At 41.4% G+C, this 13,475-nt stretch overlaps 1 long non-coding RNA gene across 1 annotated transcript in view; it reads right to left on the bottom strand.

Annotated features, from left to right (window-relative positions):
* Nucleotides 1-13,475, bottom strand: part of LOC138742890 (uncharacterized) — a 146,054-nt gene that overhangs the window by 124,417 nt on the left and 8,162 nt on the right. The window lies entirely within an intron of this gene.

Raw genomic sequence — 13,475 nt, 5'->3', positions numbered from 1 at the left:
TTTAATGAGGAAAGAACAAGTAGAAAGCAGGAGGGAGAGACTACTAATGCTTATGGTTTTGACAGCTGAAAACATGGCTGTCAACAGTGGAGTGATTAAACTGGGAAGTGCACTGGTGAAAGAATGCAGAGACACCAAAGGGTCACAGTGATTACAGAGATCAGGTGAAGCCATCAGTGATGTAGAAACGAGGGTAAGATTTGTTTAAATTGAGGCAATTTCTTTTTTAAACTGGGTACCAGTATAGGTAAATATATCCGTAGGTAATGGGTGAATGGAATTCAATAAAGTTAAGGCACCTGTAGTAAAATTTTAGATGTCCTTCAGTTTAAGAGTGGCAGGTAGTGATTAACCATGAAGTTTGCCAAGAGTTGAGAATTAGCAAAGACATGGCTGAGAGTCTGAGCAACAGCAAAAGAACAGAAGGACTTGAATGAGGTGATGTTTCTGTGATAGAAAAGGGCAATCTGATAGTGCACCCTTGTCAGAAATTTTCATTACTTGAGTGAATGAATGATGAGAATTTATTGTTACATACATAAGGAGAAGGTACAGATGGACTGAAATTCTTGTTGCACAAAGGCTCTGCATGCACGCCATAACACTTAATCTTGAATGGAATCACTAACCTGAGCTCATGACTAGTCCAGCTAGTTTTATAAATTGTATTTTCCCCATTCAGCTTAGCTGCAGATTAATGGAGCAACTACATGTAATAGTGTTTAATTGAAAGGAGGCCATTGCTGTGATTCTCTGGTTATTAATGTCTATTTAGTAACAAAACAAGTGGAGCGCAATGCCATCCAGACAATAATGAAAACCTGCTGGTGAAAAATAAGGCAATCATTCATGTCAAAGGCTGTTGATAGCTTAAGAATCACAAGAATTGACAAATTATGTCTTGAGAGTACAGAACACATATTGCAATTTCAGTGAAGGATGTTTTGGTACTGGCAAGGATAGAAATCTGTGTATTCCAGTATTCTCAGAAACTAGCTGGGGAGTTGTTTGGTGAAAGCAGGATCATGGATTTTGTAGAGGAAAGAGAGGTTTAGTGGTAGTTTCCTGATACAAAAGGGGCCAAGCATTTTTTTGTTGTTGCAGAAACAGGTGATGGTGATGGATTTGAAGGACACACAATAAAATGGTTTTTTTTTGTATTAGCGACATCAGGAATGTTACAGGTTTATTTTTAATAGAGCTGATTTTTTTTCCCGTGAGTCATTTCTCAAACAGATTGTGCACCCTTCAATTCAATCAATGTACATGAATGAATAATTGAATCTTCATAGATCTGCATGATAGTAGAATTAAACTTCTCAATTTTCACCTGTCAGCTCACTAGAGTATATATTGTTTCAGATGATACAATCGGTCATTCAGCATGGAGAGTATTAAATATAAATCAGACTCACATGCTAAAACAATCAATATACTTACAACCATTATACATCACTCATTCATTCAATCCTCTTTGCATCTCAAATAACACACAAGGCTTCAATAAGAGAATCATCGCTGTCGATTTGTGGACACATCTTCCCTTCTTTCTCTACTGTCCTTTCCCATGTCCTCCTTGATGACCACTTTGACATTTTCCTCCTGCTATCTAGCATAAGGCCATTTTGGATAGTCCATCCAGAAGCAATCGAAATGCACACCTTAATCAATTCCATCTCTTTTATTTCCCACTGTGTAGATAGCATTTTCGCACCAATGCAACTCTTGGCTTGAGATTCTTTCTGACCAAAAAATATCAAGGAACTTCTGCAGACTCGATTTTAGAAGGTGCCCAGCCTGTGAGCCATCTTTGCTCTGGACTTCCACCACTTAAAGCCATAGAACAATAGCTGAAGCCATTGTTGTTGAGGAATACCTTCATGCACATTTATCAATAACTTTATTGTCAGTTAATAGAAATATAAATTAAATATCCACCATAGTAATCACTACAGGCATAGTACAAACATAAAATGTTGAAGAAAGTTTATAAATAGATTAACCACACCTCATAAGCATTGTTTCTGGAAAAATGTGAGGTTTTGTTTTCTATTTGATAGTTCAATAGCTTTATTTTGAAGTAATACTTTAAATTTCAAGATACAATAAAACCACTGGTATCCGGAATTCAAGTATCTGGCAGCCTCAAGCAACTGGCATAAATAAAAGATGAGGAAAATAAATAAAAATAAATTGAATAAATAAGAATAAAATTACAGGTAACAGTATGTAAGTTTAAAATTGTAAAAGTGACTCATAAACCTTTGGTGAAGATGGGAGCAAATATTCAGCCAGCAGAGTCCCTTGGTCGTACTTTGCTCCTAGCAGCTATTTGAACAAAGTTATGTAAACAGCAATGGCATCACCCAGGATGAAGAGCTGGTTGATGCCGCTCGCCATTGGGATGACGCTCTTAAAGTGTCTTTTTATCCCTGTTTAGTAAGAGTCATTCCGGTCAGAGGCTTTATCTGTAAACTTGGGGGAGGGAGGGTATAATTATCTATAATGTTAATGTTCATCTTTTAGCAGCTCCGTGGAGGGGGAGGAACCTGCAGATGCAGCAACGGTTAAAGGTTTTCAAAGAATGTGGCTGAAATAAAGTAAATGGCTTTAAGATTTATATATTCAGGCAAGTGAAATTTGTTCAGACTAAGTATAGTATTTTTGATTTTTAAACTGTTTATTCTTAATGTGGGTGTATTAGTTAGGCATTGCAAGAGTAAATCTCAAGCAACAGGAAAATACACTTACTGGCATCTACCAATCCCAATAGGTTCCAAATACAGGGGTTTTACTGTACTATCAAATTCACACTTAATTAGAGATTCCATCTGCCTAAATAATAAAAATGATCAGAAATTTGTGATTTAAATGTCATGTCATAAAATCATAGTCATACAGCATGGAACAGACCCTTTGCTAATCGAGTTAGCATTCTGGGATAGTGCCTTTTGCCAGCATTTGGTCCACAATCTTCTAAGCTCTTCCTATCCAAAATGCCTTTTGAATATTGTAATAGTTGAATGTTGCAATTGAACTCACATGCAAATGAGTGCAATTGTCTTGAATTTACAAATTCCAGACAACTCAAAAAATATTGGAACCTTGAATGTTAATCAAGAGTTGTACAAAATATATTAATGCAAAGGCTAAGTAACATAATAAATAGATACATATCTAAGTAAAGCTTGAGAGAAGACACAAATGGATTGGGAAGTCATTTATCAGTGATCGCAGAAACCCTCTACAACCAGGGTATTTGGGCAATCAGAATGGACTGCTCAGTAGTCCTTCATGTCACACAGATGTGATTATTTTTGTGAAATCAACATTTCAAAGAAGTGAACTTTTTTCTAATTTTTGCCCCTATAGATTTGCTGAGCTTCTCCAGCATTTGGTGATTTTACTTCAACCACAGTGTCTACAGAATTTTGTGATTGACTTCTGACTACCACAACTCTGTGAAAGCTCTTTATGATAGATGCCTGCCCTGAAGAAGTTCTCCTTTGGTCTCCGAAGGGTGTTCTATGGTAATTCATCTGTAATCCCTGCTGCTCTCAAGCTTTACGACCATGTTTCTTTCCCCTCCCCCTTTTCCTGTCCTTCCATTTCTTTTACCCATCTAGCCCAGCCAACCCCCACCCCTCATTGCTGCTGTCCCCTCTCTTCTTTCTCCACCTATTATCTCCTGACTTTGCCATCACCTCTTCCCTCCTTACTCTGGAGTTCGGACACTTGCCGGCAGCTTCTCAGACTTTGATGAAGGGCTCAAGCCCAAAACGTAAGTTAAGTATTTTTTGCCTTTGCTATATAAAGAACATTGTTTGACCTGCTGAGCTTCTCCAGCATTTTGTGTTTTCACTACTTGCAAAATATGCAGCAGGCAGCACGAGCAAATATTGCTATAAATGTCCATTTCAAAAATAAATAAATAGTGCAAGAAAATAGGAGAAATTGGTTCAATGTCCATTCAGAAATCTGAAGGCAGAGGGGAAGAAATTGTCCTTGCGCTATTTGGTATTCGTCTTCAGGTTTCTGTACCTTTTTCCTGATTGTAACAGTGCAAAGAGATCATGGCCTGGGCGGTGGAGGTCCTTGAGGATAGAGGTTACTTTCCTAAGAGACCACTGCTTGTAGATGTCCTCGTTGGAGTGAAGACTGGTGCCCGTGATGTGGCTGGCTGAGTTTCAGGGGCATATCTACAGAAAATACAATGAAACCCCTATTTTGCGCACCACGATTTAACATAAATTCGGATATAGCATGATGGGACATTGGACCTCGATATATACAAGGTATGCACCGCCTAATGTTCACATTCCATTCTTTGAGATGGGACGTTAGGTGAGCCCATTTTAAAAGAAGCGTTATCAGGGATGGCCAAAAGTGGCACATTGGAAGATTACAACTGGGGCATCTAAATGATTAATGTAAGTAATGTTTATGTTATTTTTGCAAGATGACCTTGCATACTCAGTGGATCTAACAAATATTTTTCATCGTGGGGGAAATCATGCAACATTTTAAAGATGACTCTACAAATACAAACTAAGTGAGAGTAAAATACTGGGGATGAAGGGCCTTCGGACACTGAAGTCACTACAAACTCCAGATATGTGCCCTACCGAAAGCCTATTTGGTGAACCTGGCAATCGGAAGGTTTGCGCAATGCAGTTCAGGTTCAACAGACAAGGACACTGAATCAGCCCGAAGCCACCAAAGCAGGTTTCCCCACCCCCCACCCCCCAATACCCCCTGGTGGATTCACTATCCCTGTTCCTCCCCACCTCTCCTGCAGCGGGTCCAGGCCCCGCCCCATCAATGTGTCAGTGCTACTCAGATATGCCCCAAATTCCTTCTCTCTGTCACAATTGTCAAACTGCCCCCACTTCTCTAATTGTATATTGTGTGTATCTACTGTACAACAGTGAAACCCCAATTTAGCGTGAACCCACTTTTATAGCGATGCAATTTTTTTTTGGACCCAAACTATCACATTATAATAGGGTTCCATTGTAGCGCTTATGGCAGGGGTGGCTAACCTTTTACATTCTATGTGTCAAAATAAACAGCGACAAGGAGATCTTGTGAGAGCTGGCCTTGCTGCATGTTGTATTTGGCTTTGACATTTTAATATTTTGAGAGTAAATGGAAGGATGAGGAAGGGTGGACAGAATGGAGAAGAAAGAAGTGTGTGTGTTCTTTATATGTTGGCGGTGGCCAGGGGTGGTGCTGGGTGGGGGGGGTGTGGTGCTGGCTGGGAGGGTGGCGCTGGCTTGGGGTGGGTGGCACAGTACTGGGAGGGGTGGTGCTGCTGGAATGGGGTGAAAATAAAATCGGACTCCATCTATGCAAATCAGGCACCTGACTACATTAATTGCTTCCATGAACTACTTCTAGTCATCAGGGGAGGTACGGGGTCCACCGGGGGCCCAAGGCAGTGAAGGAGATCACTGGGGGCCTGGCTGAAAAAAATCTTTTTTCATTAACTGAGGATGGCTTATCTGACTTTAACAGAAACTGCTCAGTGGCACCCCCTTCAAGTGGCGCCCAGAGCGTGTGCCATGCCTGCCATGCCTTAGATATGCTTCAGCCGAGTTCACAACTCTCTGGAGTTTTTTTTTCCTTTTTTTATGCATTGGCACATCCATATCAGACAGAATGCTCTCCACAGAATACAAAACATGATATAAAGTGACTTTGGATTAAAGTTAGCAGAGATGTTTTATGTTTTGAATAACATTCATCCAGCAAATTTAAACACGATCTGTGTATTTATCATCAAGGATTTTATAACATGAAAACTAACTTATCAATTTACTCTGATCAATTATAATAACACAAATGTTTGATGAATTTGGTTCAGCAAGTTATGGTTAACACTGCATGATCCCTATGACCATGTTATACATGCAAGGCAATATATCTCCAATATGCATTTAATTAGCCTGATTCAGTTGATACATTATGCAAATACAGTTTGCATTTTAATTTCATCTGGGTTGGCTCTCCTGCCCATTGACCTGGACTGGGAAAAGTACAAATGTGAAGACTGAGATCAAGCTGACCTATAATGCCCTCTAATGGCTATTCAAGCTCCTTGCACTAGTTGACAGCATAAAAATAACAGATAGGTGATCGTCTCAATAACCATGGAAGGCTGCTTGACCCCATAATTAGCAAGTGAAGGTGGGTTTAAAAAAAGAAACAGGAGGATTTAAAACATCTCTCCTCTAATGTGGAACAAGCTGCCAGCTAAAATGGTGAATACGAGCTCAATTTAACATTTGAGAAAGAAATTGAACAGCTGCATGGATGGGAGGGATATGGAGAGCTACGGAATGGGTGCAGGTCAGCGAGACTAGGCAGAATAATAGATTGGCACAGACCAGAAGGGCCAAAGAGCCTGTTTTCTGTGCTATAATGTTCCACTCTCAATGGAGAGAAAGGTAGATGCAAAACTTCTTCCATTTTCCTCTGCAACCTTCTTGGATAGATTTAAGTAACAGTTGGGTGTTTATGGCATTCAGATAAATCGTAGTCCTGCTCTGATTAAAAAAAAGATTGTCCATATTTCTTAAGGACTTCAGAAAACAAATGTTCTATCCTTCTGAAGACTATTAACACTGCTGTCAATTGTACCTAATCATGGAACAAAGTGTAAAGCAGATTGTGCCAACAGTTCCCTGCATGAGTATAGCTCATATCTGGTATTCCTACTTATGTGTGCATGACGACATAAGCTCCAAAGCTGGTGATGCCTGTTTGCAGGCTTTTACCTGGCTGTGCTCTGACGCTGGACTCCTCATCAATTAATCAAAAGGCTCATTATTCTGTTTCTGTATCCCTGTTAATAAATACTTGGATCAAGTTCAAATTCATCAGTAACTGCTGTTCAAAATATAAAAGATCTCTGGCAACATTAACCCCTCATTGTTGACACAACCTGGGCCTTTAAGATGCCCAGAAATAATTACAAAAGGGAATCCACCTGAAAATCCTGGGATTCAGTGCAAGACCAGGAACTCCATTCATTTGATAGAGTAGAACGAATGCAAGGAAGCAAAGGATTAGACTACTTATATTTCCCTGAATTAATTTAATTTGGTTATTAAATTATTTTAAACCTCTCATTTTGTTTCAATCTCTCTTTGCTGCACTTGGAGGTTCCCATCTGGTTCAAAAGGGCATCATTCATATCAGTGCCCCATGAAGAGCAGAGGGTGCAGCCTTAATGACTATTGTCCAGTAGGACTCACATCGACTGGGATGAAATGCTTTGAGAGGTTGATCATGGCCAGAATTAACTCATACCTAAGTAAAGATCTGGACCCGCTGCAATTCGCCTACAGCCACAATTGCTACACATAGTAGATGAATCTCAACTCAGCTCTGGATCACCTGAACAAAAGAAAGAGGTCACTCTTAATTTACTACAGCTCACCATCATAACTCTCAGTACTTCTCAACAAGCTCCAAACCCTGGGCCTCTGCACCCCACTTTGCAACTGGATCCTTGACTTCCTCATCCAAAGACCACAGTCAGTACGAATTGGAAACGTCTCCTCCTTACTGACAATCAACACAGGCGCACAATTCAAATGCCATCTATAAATTTGCTGATGACATGACTGAGGAAGTGTACAGGAGTGAGACAGATCAGCTAGTTGAGTGGTATACAACAACAACCTTGCACTCAATGTTAGCAAAGCCAAGAAATTGATTGTGGACTTCAGGGGTGGCAATCAAGAGAACATGAACTAGACCTCATTGAGGCATCAGCAAAGAGTTAATAAGGGTTAAGAACTTTGAATTCTTGGGTGTCAACATCTCTGAAGACCTGTCCTTGGCCTCCAAGGTGAAGCGATCATGAAAAAAGCTCCCCAGCAGCTATACAGTTTGAGGAGATTTGGTATGTCACCAAAGACTCTTGCCAATTTCTACAGGTGTACCGTGGAGAACATTCTGACTGGTTAAATCACTGTCTAGTATGGAGATGTCAATGAACAGAATAGGAAAAAAACGACAGAGAATTGTGATGGCCAGAGCCATCATGGGGATGTCTTCACTCCATCAAGGACATCTACATGAAGCGATGTCTTAAGAAAGCAGCCTTTATCCTCAAGGACCCCCACCACCCAGGCCATACCTTTTATGCATTTCTACAATCAAGAAGGAGGTACAGGAGTCTGAAGATGAACACCTAGTGGTAAAATAACAGCTTCTCCCCCTCTGCCATGGACAACAAACCACAGGCTCTACCTCACATTCTCTTCTTTTGCACTAATTTATTTAGAACTACTCCATTCTGATCAATTCTCACATTTCCTCTCCTGTCCAATTATGACCTTTGGCCTGTTGGCCTGCCTTTTTCTCCCAGCCTGTATATTCAAAGACCTGCCTGTTTTTTTTTTTTGGCTCATACCTTGAAGAAGGGGTCAGGTCCGAAACATTGGTTATCTTTACCTCCCTCCAGCAGTTTTGTGTTTTTACTGCAATCACAGCATCTACAGACTTTCATGTTTCACTTTATTAGCTATGAAATGCTCTAGGAAATTCTGAAGTTGCACTATATCAATGTGTCATTATTTCTTAAAAGGTTTTAATGACTGACTGACCTCCTGATCTCCAGAGCCTCTCTTCTTAGGCTCTGTCTGTGTGAAGGCAGATGCACAGCCAAATGATCTGACTTGCCAAAATGCGGCCTCAGGAAAGAACAGTAGGCCTTCTTTATCTTGGTGTAGCAGTGATTGAGTGTGCTGGGACCTCCGGTACAGCCAGTGGTAGCTGGGCAAGGTTTTATTTTGCCACAGGCCTGGTTAATGTCGTCGACTAGTGTGTCGGGGTGGGCCGTCTCTTGTTTACTGACCACATCACGCAGCTCCGCAAGTGTTCTCAGATATAGAGTGTGGAATAAAACAAAGGAAGGAGGTAAAATTGCACCTGGAATTCCACTCTTAATTGCCATCTTTGATTCCTTGATTTGAAACATTAGAAGAAATGATCTTAGTCTTGACTTTCCATGATAAAATTGGTTAATGAAACTCCATCTTTCACATACAGAAAGAATGGAAATTAATTGAGACAATGGAAGAAAGTTGGCAGCTAGGAGTGATCCTTTGGAACAGTTCAGCGCTAGTGCTAAAATTTTCTTCTGATGCTAATAGATTTCAATTTATAAGTAGTTACAGAATTTCAAAGTCTCACAATCCTCTGGGATGTAATTCTTCTTCACAACACTTTTCATTGGTCAATCCTTGGTCCTGAGATTCTACCTGCCAGTTCTTATCTCCCATATCACTCCCAGCACCTACACTATCAACCCATTAGAATAACACTCCATGAGGTAATCCTTCATCCCCTGAGTCCAGAGCCTAGTTAGCTCAATCATTCTGAAAACTTCCTCATCCTTGGAATAAATTGAGTGAACTTATGCTCTGCTGCAGTACTTATTTCCTTTTTTTTATTTTAACTTTTATTTACAAAACTGTTGAAGCTGATTCCAACCATTGAAACCCTTGCCACCCATGTGTTTTTGGAGGGTGGAGGAAACCAGAGTACCAGGGGAAAACCCATGGAGGTCACATAGAGAATGTATAAATTCCTTACAGACAGCGCTGGATTCGAACGCAAGTTGCTGGCACTGTAAACGTGCTGTGCTAACCACTACGTTAACTGTTCCACCTGTTTCCTTTAATAGAGGTCAAAATTCTATGTCATTGTTCACTAAAACCCTATACAACAGCAGCAAGATTTCTCTATTTCAATGCTCTTGTCTCCCTGTTATAAAGGCCAACCTTCCTTTATACTTGCTATACTTGCAAGCTAGCTTTCTGTTTCGAATTTATGTTTGTGCAGAGGCTCTTCCATCTGTTTTTTATATTTCTTGGAAACTTAAACACATATTTCATTTTCTTCTCTATCATTCTTTCATTCATTCTTTGTCAGCTTCTCAAATTACACTTCAAAAATGGGATTAATACCAGGGGTGAGGGAGGGGGAAATTTGATGTACTTTTATTACATTTATGAGGCCAAGGCATACAATTTACTCACAACACTACCATTCTTCAGGATGAGGTTGGATTACCGTTCAATAATACAGGTATTCCTCAACTTCCGACTGACGTGAGTTACGACCACCCGCACATACATCCAAATTTTAAAAAAATCTTTATTAAAACTATTGTACAAGAACATATTTTGTATTAAAAATACTGATTACAGTGGTCCCCACTCCCGGCAGCAGCCCAAAGTCCCCGCTCCCCATTCCCCGCAGCAGCCCAAAGTCCCCATTCCCCAGCAGCAGCCCAAGGTGCCTTTTCCTGAGAGCAGCCTGAGGTCCCCTTTCCCCATTCCCCGCAGCAGCCCGAAGTCCCCATTCCCCAGCAGCAGCCCAAGGTGCCTTTTCCTGACAGCAGCCTGAAGTGCCCTTACCCCATTCCCCGCCACAGCCTGAGGCCCCCTTTCCTCGTGATAACCCAAGGCCCCCTTTCCTCGTGATAACCCAAGGCCCCCTTTCCTCGAGATAACCCAAGGCCCCCTTTCCTCGTGATAACCCAAGGCCCCCTTTCCTCGTGATAACCCAAGGCCCCCTTTCCTCGTGATAGCCCAAGACCCCCTTTCCTCGTGATAGCCCAAGGCCCCCTTTCCTCGTGATAGCCCAAGGCCCCCTTTCCTCGTGATAGCCCAAGGCCCCCTTTCCTCGTGATAGCCCAAGGCACCCTTTCCTCGTGATAGCCCAAGGCCCCCTTTCCTCGTGATAGCCCAAGGCCCCCTTTCCTCGTGATAGCCCCTTTCCTCGTGATAGCCCAAGGCCCCCTTTCCTCGTGATAGCCCGTCCCCCTTTCCTCGTGATAGCCCAAGGCCCCCTTTCCTCGTGATAGCCCAAGGCCCCCTTTCCTCGTGATAGCCCAAGGCCCCCTTTCCTCGTGATAGCCCAAGGCCCCCTTTCCTCGTGATAGCCCAAGGCCCCCTTTCCTCGTGATAGCCCAAGGCCCCCTTTCCTCGTGATAGCCCAAGGCACCCTTTCCTCGTGATAGCCCAAGGCCCCCTTTCCTCGTGATAGCCCAAGGCCCCCTTTCCTCGTGATAGCCCCTTTCCTCGTGATAGCCCAAGGCCCCCTTTCCTCGTGATAGCCCGTCCCCCTTTCCTCGTGATAGCCCAAGGCCCCCTTTCCTCGTGATAGCCCAAGGCCCCCTTTCCTCGTGATAGCCCAAGGCCCCCTTTCCTCGTGATAGCCCAAGGCCCCCTTTCCTCGTGATAGCCCAAGGCCCCCTTTCCTCGTGATAGCCCAAGGCCCCCTTTCCTCGTGATAGCCCAAGGCCCCCTTTCCTCGTGATAGCCCAAGGCCCCCTTTCCTCGTGATAGCCCAAGGCCCCCTTTCCTCGTGATAGCCCAAGGCCCCCTTTCCTCGTGATAGCCCAAGGCCCCCTTTCTTCGTGATAGCCCAAGGCCCCCTTTCCTCGTGATAGCCCAAGGCCCCCTTTCCTCGTGATAGCCCAAGGCCCCCTTTCCTCGTGATAACCCAAGGCCCCCTTTCCTCGTGATAGCCTGGTAGTCTTGCACTCCTTGGCTGTCAATGAAAAGAATATTGGAAACTGTCGATAGTTAAAATTCAGTCAAGTTCCTCTGGTAAAAAATGAGAGAAATATCAATCTGTTTTATCCCTAAAATTCTGTGTTCATAAATCTTAATACCTTAATGTGTAACTCCGAATTGCAAATGCACCACATATAATGATGATAGATCATGAGACATTAAGTAAAAACATTTGTGGACTTGAATTCTCCATCATCACACATAATAAGAATAAAGAAAAAAGATATATATAAGACTGTTGCTAAATACTCGAGAAATCCAACAACTTTATGATGAGGTGTTTTAAATGCGAATGTAGCCTGAGGATGTATTGTAGGGGAGGGAGTTGGGAAAGAGGGTGGAGAGGGATGAAGGAAATCTTGTAGATAAGAAGGAAAAAAACAAACTTAATTGGAGTTTCATTAACTCAGTTTAATGTGGTAGTCCTAATAGAGGAAATATGAGTAATTGCTTGGATTTCCTGCTGTATGGAGTATAAAAATGAAGTTGTCAAGGCATGATTAAAGTTTTCATCAGCTGTAGCATTTCTAAACCCAGGAATTTGTTTTGCTCTCCTTTGATAATCTGTAATTTGCACTCACCACTGCTCAGCTAAACCATTGCTTTCAATGTTGAGTAATGTCACAGTGGCAGCAGGAGGTTCCTGTGGATTAACACAATGCCAATATTTGATGCATTAGCAGCACAGGGTCATCCAGCAGTGTAGCTAACTAAATACATGTCTATGTGGTGTTCACAACTGAACAATAAAAAAAAGGCCTAAGCTGCCCAAATGAAGCCATTTCATTGTTGCCTGATGCTAAACTTCCATGATGGTGGCAATGTCTTCTGAAAAGTATACTTGGTAAGACTATTATAACCAAATTCAACACTGAACAGTGAAGATTTTGCTTACTGAAAACTTTTGGGTGCATTTTATGAATTTTGAGCTGCTAATCATGAAAGTCGCCTTATATTTTTCCTACAACATGCCATTTTTTTAGATATAAACAATTTTTATGAGTTCCTGTCATATTTTAAGCCTCTTTCAAGCATAAAAACCACATCATTGAAAATTCATTTCCTGAATTTGCACTTGAACTTCTTCCCTGCTGATCTTGGTGCAGTCAGTGATGAACATGGTGAAAGACTTCACCGGGACATTGCGACCATAGAAAAGCAGTATTAGGGCAACTGGAATCCATCATTGCTGACCAGCTATTGTTGCACACTGACACGAGAGGCATTAGATGCTGAGTACAAAAGAAAATCAGTGACAAAATATGTTTAGTTGACTTTGTCAGCATTATTATGCAATTGAACATGCTAAATCAGAAAATCTGATACAGCAAATCTGAAATTATCTTTGTGTTCAACTTGAAGTTGTCTATCCTAATCCCTAATGTTTTTTTGAAAAAGTTTTCAACAGCAAACCTTTTGAATTTTTTTTGTCCCATGCAATCATCTCAAACAAGTGAAATTGGAAAACAATAACCCATATTCTTGATCCTCTAGGTGTGGCAGAGAACTTCTGTTGATTAAGTTCTTGGATAGCAACTGGATAAATGCATGATCAGGAATGAAATTGATGTAAATGCAGATAATACTGCAAATATTCAACAAATCTGTTGATTTTGAAGAGAGGGAAATAAATAAATATGAACTTGGAAAAGTTAGAGATAAACAGAAATGAGAACTTGAGGAAATAGTGTGAAAAAAAGGGGATATTTGTAATAAGGTCAAATATTGACTTTAAATTTGGTAAGACTATTATAACCAGTTTGACTGCTTATGAACCTCACTCAGGTAACACTGAACAACAAAGATTTTGCTTCCTGAACACTTTTGGGTGCATTTCATGGATTTTGAACTGCTGTTCACAAAAATCACCTAGAA

Source organism: Narcine bancroftii, chromosome 9 (assembly GCF_036971445.1).
Source record: "Narcine bancroftii isolate sNarBan1 chromosome 9, sNarBan1.hap1, whole genome shotgun sequence".
Classification (NCBI taxonomy): Eukaryota; Metazoa; Chordata; class Chondrichthyes; order Torpediniformes; family Narcinidae; genus Narcine; species Narcine bancroftii.
Note: the sequence above shows the minus strand (reverse complement) of the source record. Positions and strands in the feature narration are given on the sequence as shown.